This window comes from Triticum urartu, chromosome 2A (genome assembly GCF_056163025.1).
Source record: "Triticum urartu cultivar PI428250 chromosome 2A, HENAU_Tu73, whole genome shotgun sequence".
NCBI lineage: Eukaryota > Viridiplantae > Streptophyta > Magnoliopsida > Poales > Poaceae > Triticum > Triticum urartu.
Genome location: NC_141874.1, coordinates 433,463,207 through 433,476,267, shown reverse-complemented (window position 1 = coordinate 433,476,267; position 13,061 = coordinate 433,463,207).

Below are 13,061 nucleotides of genomic sequence, written 5' to 3'. Positions count from 1 at the left end.
CCCATGGGGTGCCCGCCCCCGTTCTCCATCTTCCCTCCTGGAGAACGGTAGATGCACAACCTCTTCAAGCTGGGGGACGAGGATGCACTGCGCGCCATGTCAGGCCGCGAGAGATTGGACCCATACTGGTCCACGTCCATCAGAGGAGGAATGGACTCGCACCACAACATCTGTGGTGTATCCAAAGCGGCAAGGCGATGGTCGGCCCCTGCACTGGCACGTCGAAGGTAGCAACTGCATCTTCGACCACCAACGACGCCGCATGCCCAGTCGGACCCGAAGACACCACCACCACTGAGGAAGCACCACCAGTAGTCGCCGCCTTCGATTTGCCGCCCGCCGCATCCCACTCAGTAGTGTTGAGGCTAGGGCTCGATTCCTCCTCCTCAACATCTTGGTCGTCATCAGTAGGGGGCGCGGTGGAGGGGGAGATGGGGGCAGTGGAGCCAATGGACCACCCATCTCACGATCCACCCTCATCATGAAGCCGCTGAGGCCACAGAAGATTTCAAACAGCCCATTGATCTTGGTTGGGTCCCTGCACCAGATCATAGGAGCACCCTGCGGCCCACCCATATCTGGGCACACGATTGTTAGTTCATCAACCCATATCTCTAGTTGTTTCTTCACTCATAACACTCCTGGTGATGATCGTAGTTTCAGGAGTTCATGTATTCACTATGTGTTAATGCTTTGTTCCGGTTCTCTATTAAAAGGACGCCTTAATATCCCTTAGTTTCCAATATGGACCCCACTGCCATGGGAGGGTAGGACAAAAGATGGCATGCAAGTTCTTTCCATAAGCATGTATGACTATTTACGGAATACATGCCTACATTATATTGATGAACTGGAGCTAGTGTCGTATCACCCTAGGTTATAACTGTCTCATGATGAATATCATCCAACAAGTCACTGACCAATGCCTACAAATTTATCCTATAGTGTTCTTGCTAAGTTACTACTGCTATCATCATTGTTACACTTGCTACAAAACTACTGCTATCACTGTTACCGTTACCATTATTGTTGCCACTATTATCAAAACTATCATATTACTTTGCTACTGATCACTTGCTGCAGATAATTAATCTCCAGGTGTGGTTGAATTATCAACTCAGCTGCTAATACCTTCAAATATTGTTTTGTCTCCCCTTGTGTCGAATCTATAAATTTGGATTGAATACTCTACCCTCGAAAACTGTTGCGATCCCCTATACTTGTGGGTTATCAAGACCATTTTCTGGCGCCGTTGCCGGGGAGCATAGCTATATTTGTTGAGTCACTTGGGATTATTATCAATTTATCACTATGAAGAATCCGAAGGATGCTAAGACTAAGATGTTTCCCTCAAAGATGAGGGGAGGTAAGGAACTATCATTCAGTTCTGATTTAGATTCACCTTCTGTTATAAGTAAACTTGCAACACCACCACATGCTATTACTTCCAATATGTCGCAAGTTATTGATGGTGCTACCTCTGCTATGGATAATGCTTATGATGATGCTAGTACCTTGCTTAATGATGATATGCCACTTGGTGATTTTCTTGATAAACAAATTGCTAGAGTAATACAACATGATGTTGTTGAATCTGATGATGAGCTTGAAACTGAAACTCCTGAAACACCTGCTAGAACTAGCCCTCCTAGATATGAATTGCCTAAGGTACCGGAAGGTTATGTTATGAGTGAAGAAACAACTAGAGATATTCTTGCTTGCAGAGATAGAGATGATCTAGAGAAATTATTATGCAAGTATAAGGAAAATTCTCTGAATGCTAGAATGAAATGTGATCCTAAGTTTGCTACTTCACATATCTTTATTCATGATAAGGATTATGAATTCTTTATCGACCCAGAGTTAATTACTTTGGTTGAATCTGATCCTTTCCATGGTTATGAAACTGAAACTGTTGTGGCACACCTTACTAAGTTGAATGACATAGCCACCCTTTTTACTCAAGATGCGAAAACTTGCTATTACTTTATTCTCATATTATTTCCTTTCTCATTGAAGGGTGATGCTAAAGCTTGGTACAATACTCTTGCTCCTGGTTGTGTGCGTAGTCCCCAGGATATGATTTATTACTTCTCTGAAAAATATTTCCCTGCTCATAAGAAACAAGCTGCCTTGCAGGAAATATTTAACTTTGTTCAAATTAAAGAAGAGAGTCTCCCACAAGCTTGGGGGAGGCTTTGCCAATTATTTAATGCTTTGCCTGATCATCCTCTTAAGAAAAATGAAATGCTTGATATCTTCTATAATGGACTAACCGATGCTTCTAGGGACTTCCTAGATAGTTGTGCCGGTTGTGTTTTTAGGGAACGAACTGTTGGACAAGCTGAAGAATTATTGAATAACATATTGGACAATTATGATGATTGGACTCTTCCTGAACCACCGGCTAAACCCACTCCGAAGAATAGGGGTATATTATATCTCAGTCCTGAAGATATGCAAGAGGCAAACAAATCTATGAAGGAAAAAGGTATTAAAGCTGAGGATGTTAAAAATTTGCCTCCTCGGGGATATACCCCGCGGTATGACCCGGCCGTAGTTGTGACTCAGCTGGGACTTGGTATTTCAGTGGTAAGCCGGCAGACAATGGTAAGTCGGCAAGACAGTGGTAAGCCGGCAGATAGTGGTGAGCCGGCAGACAGTTATAACCCGGCAGACAGTTATAAGCCGGTAGACAGTGGTAAGCCGGCAAACAGTTATAACCCGGCAGACAGTTATGACCTGGAGATAGTTATAACCTGGCAGACAGAGTCGCCTAGGGTTAATAAGTCTGAGACGTTAAGAAGCCCAAGACATTAATAAGCCCATGGAGAAAAGCCCGTGATGAGAAGTCAAAATAGTTTAAGTCTTAATCCGACTAGGACTCTACATGTAACCCGCCCCTTCAACTTATATAAGGAGGGGTGGGGCGCCCCAAGAGAGTCAAGTTTTTCTAGACGTCTCAATAGACAAGTTCCGTGAGTTGGACAGATTAGGGTTAGACAAACAAATCTAAAGCTCTCGAGATAGAGCACACTTGTAATCATGTTCATCATCATCAATATCAATGAAGCAGGATGTAGGCTTTTACCTCCACCGAGAGGGGCCGAACCTTGGTAAAACCTCGCGTCTCTCGTCCCACTCAACCCCTCTCAAGCTACCACATAGATGCGTTGGCCTCATGACTAAGTCCTCACACTAAGGACATCTGCCGTGACAAATCCATGACGCGTCTTCTACTGCCACAAGTTGCTAGATTGAGCTAGCCCTGGCCTCAAACATTGTGAAAGAAGAGGTTGACCTGGTGGGGTAAAGAGAGACCTCAGAGGCCGAAAAAAGGGGTCAACATGACCCAGAGGATCACTTTTGAGCTGCCCGATGCTGCGATTTTAGCCTCCACCTCTGTCATCATTGCTGCAACCCTACGGCTGATAATTTTCGGTCAAACATATCAAGTAAAATTGATCCTGTCAAGTTTCTATTGATACATTTTTATTTTCTTCGAGAACAATTACTCTCGTTTGTGCAAATTCTTATGCAGAAATCATAATTGCAAAGGAGACCATCAAATTATGGCCCTTGCCTACGTTGGGTGGATCAATGGACAAGGTCATTTATAACCCGTCGAGATTCAACATACTTCAGCAATCCGCTGTTCAACTATATGCCGGTTCATATCACGGTCAAGTTGGAGAGTCTCAAGCCAACTTCTTGAGTAGTCTTAAGACTCGGGGGCTATGATGACATGACTCAGTAAATGTTTGAGCAGATTCAAGAACTCCGGGTCATTGGAGGGAAGATAACCTGGTCCTGGAGGTTACTGCTATATTGATGAAAATTTAAAGGCCGTCAGAAAATTTCTGGCTCAAAATGAAGAATGCCGGCTTAAAATATGGTTCAAGGGAAATCTATCTTTCCCCAAGATTTGAAGCTCTCAATGTCCGGTTTAAAGAATTTCCGGTTCAAAAAGAATTAATCTCTCGCAAGTTCGAGTTCTCAGAAAAATTAAAGGTTGCCAAAGAGAACTTGCTGCCATGATGCGCGGTTCAAACATGGGTATCCTGCTTCATGGGCTTATCTTATTATGGTCACTTGGGGGCTTCCTACTCATCGAGCATAGCTATGACTACCCTTTTGATCCGGCTTGTACGCCATAATTACAAAATACTTGGGGGCTTCCTGCTCATTGAGCATAGCTATGATTACCCTATTGATCCGGCTTGTACGGCTGGAATAAAATATTACTTGGGGGCTCTTTGTTCAACGGATAAGAGTTTTATGACCCTTGTGATGGGCTTGGAAGCCAGGCCTAGAAGCCAGGTGTACTCACCTAAAAACCCAGGTTATCCTGCCATTTTAAGTCTACCACTCCGCCCAGATTGACTGGAATGACTCGCCGTACTTTTGACAAGTCAATCTTATATATACCCTAAACTTGTCAAAGTTAACCGATTATTGGTCATGTGAGGCCCCGCTTATAAGGTTTGCATGAAGGTTTAACTCAGCGGTTGTGCAGCCCTTTGAAAGCACTTGATTTTAAGGCTTGGCGGCCTATGAAAAGCCTTGGTTTTATCTTTTGATTTATATTTGAAAGTTTTTTGAGGTTCATCTTTTATGACATGTTAATACATTGTTGAAAACCGATGAGAGCTATGATGCCTTATGGTTCATATATGAAATTACCCGATGTTTATTAACCCGGCCTGGTTTTGGATGTTAAAGTTGCCAGTGTGTGATGATTATGCACTTGGAGTTCTGGCTCTAAGCTTTGGGATGTTACCCCTTATTACCATTTGGCGTTGTAAGCCGGCGGTATAAACAAATTGATTAGGGCGTTGTTCTCTCAATATTTGGGTTGTAACCCTTACTGCACGACATAAGATGAGTTGGCAGTGTTACCAAATATCACAGGTATGATATTTTTTTGTTATGATTATATAAGGTTTTTCTAAACCGGCCCTGGCTTTTAACTTTACGTCGCCAGTATGTTTAGGCTTGAATGGCCTTAATGCTAGTCTTTTCCATAATTGCATAAAGCTATATTATGTTTGGGTTGTTACCCGCTCTGGCTTTTGACGTTAAATCGCCAGGGCATATGTTGTTTAAACTCTGTGCAGGATTTGTAGAGCTATGACTTACATAAATGATTAAGTTCAATCCCATCATCAAAAATTGAAATTGGTGTTTCAAAAGGGTTATCAATTATTGATTTTCACAAGGGCTATAAGCCATCGGGTTACAAAATTCCTGGATTACAATGGATGCGCATTAAGTCGTCATCGGCCAAGAGCCACTGAGTATTTAAACTCCAGATTTACTTGTCAATTGATAAGGTATTCAAGTCTTTAATAGCCAAAACTGGCTGGATTTTCATGATGATATTGAATGATTAAGGTTTTCATACCGGATCATATTATTCAAATCTTGAATAGCCAATATGGCTGGATTTTTATTATGGCTATCAATAACCAGTATTATGATTGAGATTTTCAAAGTCGCTTCAGCGCAATGGCTATTATTTTGTCAATGGATATGATTTATTCTACAATGGAAGGAATAGTCTCGAGTCGTTGCAGGCTTATGACCCGACACTTGGGGGCTACATTATTCAGATCATGATTATATCCAATATGTAAGTCCCATGTCGCTGCAAGCATGCACCATGACACTTGGGGGCTAATGCAAGGTCATTTCTTACTTGCCTCGTTGAAGACCCAACTCATCACATTGTAATGAGCCGGCCCTTGGGGGCTACTAATTGCTCCTGTCAATAATTCAAAGTACACAAGCTAAATCCATTATATTAAAGGGTCCATTGCTCAGTTGGTAAAGTACAAGGCTCTTAACCTCATGGACGTGGGGTCAAGCCCTATGATAGAAGCTACATCATATGATGTTATTTTCAATAGAGTATATATAAAGTCCCAGATCAGTATTATCTTACTGAGTCGGCCTTTGGGGGCTACACTGCTTGAAGTTTTCCTGAGTATAAGGCAATTACAAGTCCCAGGTTGCTGCAAGCATGACAACATGGCACTTGGAGGCTACACATGTGGAATATTCAGTTTTGACTAGTGATTGAGATGAACAGCCTGGATTTATTCAAGGTTGCAACATTTATATTGAAGCAAGTCTTAAGCTGTTACTACGCTCCCTTCTTAAGACTTGGGGGCACAAGTGATACGCATATAAGGGAGGTACACTTTCAAGCTGCTTGATGTTAGCAACAATTATGACCCAGTGCCATCAATATTTACAAGCCGGCAATTTTGGCAATGATAAACTGGCAAGTTTTACATCTTTAATCCGACTGAAGATCATATGAGTATTTCAAAGACCAATATTTTTGTTAAGCATTGGGAGCTGAGTCAAATGAATTATTCTTCACAATATTTCTCCGTGAGAAACCAACGTCAGCAAATTGGGGATGAAGCTGGCCTATTGACTTGGATTTTCTAGAAGAAGGAAATGACAAGGAATTAAGGATGATCAGGTGTCGGCTTACAATTTTTAACCCGGAGCACAACCTATCAAATTTGTTCTTGGTTTTTTTGCATGATTAGTTTAACATGGATAAATCCAAATTAAACTGGGGGCTAATGTCGGGGATATACCCCGCGGTATGACCCAGTCGGAGTTATTACTTGGCTGGGACTTGGTATTTCAGTGGTAAGCCGGCAGACAGTGGTAAGTCGGCAGACAGTTATAACCCGACAAACAGCTATAACCCGGCAGACAGTGGTAAGCGGGCAGATAGTTATAACCCGACAGACAGTTATGACCCAGAGATAGTTATAACCCGGCAGACAGAGTCGCCTAGGGTTAATAAGCCCGAGACGTTAATAAGCCCGAGACGTTAAGAAGCCCAAGACGTTAAGAAGCCCATGGAGAGAAGCCCGAGATGAGAAGTCAGAATAGTTTAAGTCTTAATCCAATTAGGACTCTACATGTAACCCGCCCCTTCAACTTATATAAGGAGGGGCGGGGCACCCCAAGAGGGTCAATTTTTTCTAGACGTCTCAATAGACAAGTTCCACAAGTTGGACAGATTAGGGTTAGACAAACAAATCTATAGCTCTCGAGATAGAGCACCCATGTAATCATGTTCATCATCATCATCAATATCAATGAAGCAGGATGTAGGCTTTTACCTCCACCGAGAGGGGCCGAACCTGGGTAAAACCTCGCGTCTCTCGTCCCACTCAACCCCTCTCAAGCTACCACATAGATGTGTTGGCCTCACGACTAAGTCCTCACACTAAGGACATCTGCCGTGACAAATCCACGACACCTCCTATTGAAGAAATACATGAGCTTAATACACCACCACTGCCTAAGGTGGTAGAGGTAAATTCTCTTATGAAGTTCAATGATAATGACAATCCTCACAATATGCATCCTAGCCAATGCCTTTATGATTTTGAAAATTATATTAGAAAAGAAGATCACTTCAATGCAAATGTTATGAAACAATTGAAATACAATTCTGATATGATTGCTTGCTTGAGTGACTTGTTATTTAGAATATCAAATGATGTTAGAGGTGTTGGAAAACATGCTTCTATGGTTCAAACCCAGTTAGAACAAGTTGCTAAATCCCAAAGATAATTGCTTGATGAGATGAATAACAATATGCATGACTTTGCTGTTAGAGTTGCAACTAGAGGAGGTAAAATGACTCAAGAACCACTTTATCCTGAGGGACACCCAAAAAGAATTGAACAAGATTCGCAAAGAGCTAACACCAGTGCACCTGGTTCTTCTAAAAAGAAAAAGAAAAATAAAAATGATAGGACTTTGCATGCTCCTAGTGAACCTGAAATAGAAAAACCTCCTGACATAGATAATGACGTTTCTATCTCTGATGCTGAAACTCAGTCTGGTAATGAACATTCACCTAATGATAATGAAAAACACAATCCTGATGTTCATGAAGACTCTCAACCAAATAATAAAGAATCAAGACAATGATGTTGAGATAGAACCACCTGTTGATCTTGATAACCCACAACCTAAGAATAAAAGGTATGATAAAAGAGACTTCATTGCTAGAAAACACGGTAAAGAAAGAGAACCGTGGGTTCAAAAACCTATGCCTTTTCCACCTAAGTCAACTAAAAAGAATGATGATGAAGAATTTGAACGCTTTGCTGAAATGCTGAGGCCAGTCTTTCTGCGTACTCGCTTGACGGATATCTTGAAAATGCCTCTTTATGCAAAGTATATGAAAGACATCATCACAAATAAGAGAAAAATACCAGAAGCTGAAATCTCCACTATGCTTGCTAATTATACTGATGGAGTACCTAAAAAACTTGGAGATCCGGGAATACCAACTATACCTTGCTCTATAAAAAAGAATTATGTGAAAACTGCTTCGTGTGATTTATGAGCTGGTGTTAGTGTTATGCCTTTCTCTTTATATAAAAGACTTGATTTCAATAAACTCACACCTACTAAAATATCTTTGAAAATGGTTGATAAATCAACTGCCATACCTATCGGTATTTGTGAGGATGTGCCCGTTGTTGTTGCTAATGTTACTATTTTGACTGACTTTGTTATACTTGAGATGCCCGAGGACAACAACATGTTGATTATCCTTGGTAGACCATTCTTGAATACTGCAGGGGCTGTCATTGATTGCAATAAAAGCAAGGTCACTTTTCATATTAATGGTAATGAGCATATTGTGCACTTTCCGAAGAAACAATTCCAAGTGAATGGTATTAATGTTATTGAAAAATCTCCGACAATCACTATTGGAAGTTTTCAAATACTTATTGTTGGAGACATTCATATCCCCATTGAGGTAACTTAGTAATTTATGGAAGTTCTTCGTTTCATGCTAATCGAAAGTGGTTGTTAATAAGACTTGATCAACCTTATTAATGGATCATTTTTGAACGGTATGAAGTTGATGAATTTAGTAAGCACTACTTTCTGTCCCTACTTTTAATTTTATGTTTTTATTAGTTAAATAAAATAAAATTCCATGTTTTGTCAGTTTTCTGATTTCCCCGTGCAATAAAAAATGACCCAAAAATAAAAGTTCTCATAATGCCCTGAAAATTTAATACGTTTTTTTGAATATTTAAGATTTTTTGGTGCAAATAACATCAGAGGGAGGTGCACCAGGTGGGCACAACCCACCTGTGCACGCCAGGACCCCCAGGCATGCCCTGGTGGGTTGTGGTCCCCATGTGGCCCCCTCACTTATCTCTTCATACCACATCATCACCTACCTCTAGAAAAAAATCTCCATTGCTCCCTCTCCCGTGTTCTTGCTCTCAAACCCGTGGATTTCGACCTCTTTGCTCGAAGCTCCGTTTCGGAAACTGTTTCGGGGGATTGTTGCTTGGTATGTGACTCCACCGTTTGTCCAATTAGTTTTTGTTTTAGTGGTTTATATTTTGAATAATTAGTTACTCTTGGTGCTGCTATAGATGAGCTTGCATGTTGAATTCTTAGTGTTCTAAGTAGTTTGAATGCTTGTTATGGCCTCTATGTATCCCTATGAGTAGTTGCTATCAATCTTATAAAGTTTTGTTGATAAATTTTTGTCACCCAAATTTTTTTAAAAAAATTTACGTGAACATGATGAACTTGTTTGGAAGGAGTTCTTCGAGGAGGCGATCCTCGAGGGCATCTTCTAGTGACAGCTCTGCTCGCCAGTGAAAGTTCCACTCGAGATGCCGTCACCAAAACATGCTTATGGCATTGCGATGAATATATGGTGCGTGTGGGTATTAAAGAGGAATTTGAGCAATATGTTCACAATGCCGGTATCGGTCCCTACATTTCAGATAAGTGTGAACAACGCCACCTTCTCACTGAATCATTTGTCAAAGGATTTAAATTCCTCCCCCGTGAGTCTAGGGTGTCGTTTATGCTTTATGATAACCCATTTACCATATCACTAGAGAATTTTGCTTACCACTGCAAACTCCCATTCTGGGGTTCGCTTGATGAACGCCAAGCGCTGAGTATCAAACATTCTTGTCTAATCTTTGTTACTGTGAGACAAGGGGAGTGACACAAGGTAGAATAAAGAGCATTCATTTTTCCGCAATTCAGTACTTTGCATTATTTAACGGGAAATGTATAGTAGGCAAACAAGACTATAGTACACTTTATGCTCCGGACTTGAGCCTCATCCACACCGCTCTCACCGGTGAAAGGAATTATAACCATGGAGTGATTATTGCACGCAAACTTGAGCACAACACTATCAGTGGCTATTTCTATGGTGGAATATATGCCACGCATTTAGCACGAGGGCTGGGTGTTGCACCTTTGCCCTTTGATCCTATCCTACCCATGCAGTATTTAGATTTTGACACTTTAAAAGAACATAAGATTCTCAAGGGAAAGGTTGACAACTTCACTTATAATCTATTGTTTAACCAAAAATCTGTTGTGCACCCATATTTGTCTATGCCTGCTCTTTTTGATTATCATAACAAAGGATGATATTTTGTTCTTGAGAGCGAGGCCCGAGCTCATAACGCATCAGTGGAGGCAGCATGGCAGGCCGAGGCATCAGCACCGAGAGCCTCCGTGAGCTACCACGCCAACTACTATCCAGATTACTGATCGACTACCAAGTTAGGCCAAAAGCCTAAGCTTGGGGGAGTACGTGTTCTCACCGACATTACATTCATGTCCACTTATTCATCTTGTCGGTGTTCACACTTTTTCATTGTATCATCCATGTTTAAATTTTATTTTTCTTGCTTTCTTCTTGTGTGTTTGAAAACTATAGAAAAACCAATAAAAATAGTTGTAGCTAGTTTACTTTCCATGTATGCTTAGTAGTAATATTAAAAAGAAAATCCAAAAAGATTTCCTTGTTCTTCTTTTTGCTTGTTAGGAGCTTTCCTGTGTAAATAGTTTTTCTCGTTTTTGTTTTTCCCTTTTATTTGCTTGTTCAAGAAAACTGAAAACTCCAAAAATATTTCGGTGTGTTTCTCTGAATTTCTTTTCTTTTATTCGAGTTGTACCAAGGAGAAGACCACGATGAAAATGTTGAGTGGCTCTCATATGAATAATTGTTGAACTAATAAAGAGCCCATTTTACCTTGTCTTCTCCTATTGAATAAAATGTTTTGCAGATTCCAGCTTAGTCCATGTCACTCTTGCACTATTATTATTTTCATATCGTTCGGTCGTGCAAGTGAAAGACAATAATGACGATATTTGATGAACTGGCCGTGGCAGAGAGAAACTGGTATGAACTTGACTTGTTCTGTCTGTGTAAATATGTTTAACCTAGTATCCATGATTCATCCCATTATGATTAAACATGTTTACAATGACAATTAGAGATTATAGTTTCTCATACCATGCATAAGTAGCTGGGAGTGAATAATGATTTATCTTGAATATCAACATTGCGTTAAAATGATTGTGATGTAGTATGATGATATGCTATCCTCCTATGAATGTTCGAGTGGGTTGACTTGGCACATGTTCATGCATGTAATTGAATCAAAACCAACATAGCCTCTATGATATTTATGTTCATGGTGTTCATATCCTACTCATGCTAGTGTCCAATGTTACTTATGTATAATGCATGATCACGATCGTTGTTGCTCTCTAGCTGGCCGCTTCTCAATCTAATTGCTAGCCTTCGCCTGTACTAAGTGGGGATTTTGCTTGTACATCAAAAACCTTGAACCAAAAGTTATTCCGGATGAGTCCACCATATCTACCTATATGCGGTATTACCCTGCCGTCCTAAGTAAATTTGCATGTGCCAGCTCTAAAAACTTCTAAAAAAATATCTATTTTGTGTGCCTAGATCGTTCATGGACCAACAGTAGGTAGTCCGTATCTTCCATGCTAAGCGCGTTATTCTCAGGTCGAGTGTTTATTCACTCACCATCGCACGAGAAAAGGGCGGTAATAGGGATGCCCAGTCCCAAACTGCAAAATATAAAAAGATTTAATCGCTTGAATAATCAAACAAAGACTCCCAATGAAGTCAAAACCTTTACTTTTTATCGCTTGGGAACCGCCACTAGCTTGTTTAGCATGGGAGATATTGATAACTGATAGTCGTGAAGTAAATGAGAAGGGTGCATGTCTCAAAATATCATTTATCTATGTTTTAAAACTTGAGCTCTGGCACCTCTGCCAATCACTGCTTCCCTCTGCGAAGGGACTATCTATTTACTTTTATGTTGTGTCATCACCTTCTAAAACAAGCGCTAGAACCTAAGAGCACAGCTGTCATGACTTATGCATTGTGTGTAGCTAATGTTGGGTGCATCATGACTGAATCTTTTCTATCATGAATTACAATGTTTAGTCGCTACTCGGACTTCGGAGGTGCTCTGCATTTATGTTTTGCGGTCTCAGAAAGGGCTAGCGAGATACCATTATTGTTATATTATAGCATGGTTGTTTTGACAACATGTTGCCGTTTGAGATGTCTTATTATTGCTCGCTAGCTGATTGTGTCATTGATATGAGTTAATATAATCTTTAAGAGTTATTTTCGGCATGGTTAGTTATAATGTTGGCTGAAAACATGGGTGCTGTTTAAACTTATTTATGCAAACAAGAGCAAAAGAGTTCATAAAAGTTTCTCTTTTTTCACTTTCAGTTTATCAACTGAATTGCTTAAGGACAAGCAAAGGTTTAAGCTTGGGGAGTTGATACGTCTCCAACGTATCTACTTTTCCTAGCGCTTTTCCACTTGTTTTGAACTCTAATTTGCATGATTTGAATGAAACTAACCTCGGACTGACGCTGTTTTCAGCAGAACTACGATGGTGTTGTTTTTGTGCAGAAATAAAAGTTCTCGGAATGGAACGAAACTTTGCGAGGAATTTTTATATAATATATAAGAATTTCTGGAGCCAAGACCTACCGGATAGGGGCACCTGGGTGGGCACAACCCACCAGGGTGCGCCCCCCTCTCCTAGCGTGCCCAGGTGGGTTTTTCCCACCTGGTGGCCCCACAGACCCTGAAACCAACGCTATAAAATCCTATTTTTCCAGAAAAAAATCAGGGAAAAAGAATTATCGCGATCCACGAGACGGAGTCGCCG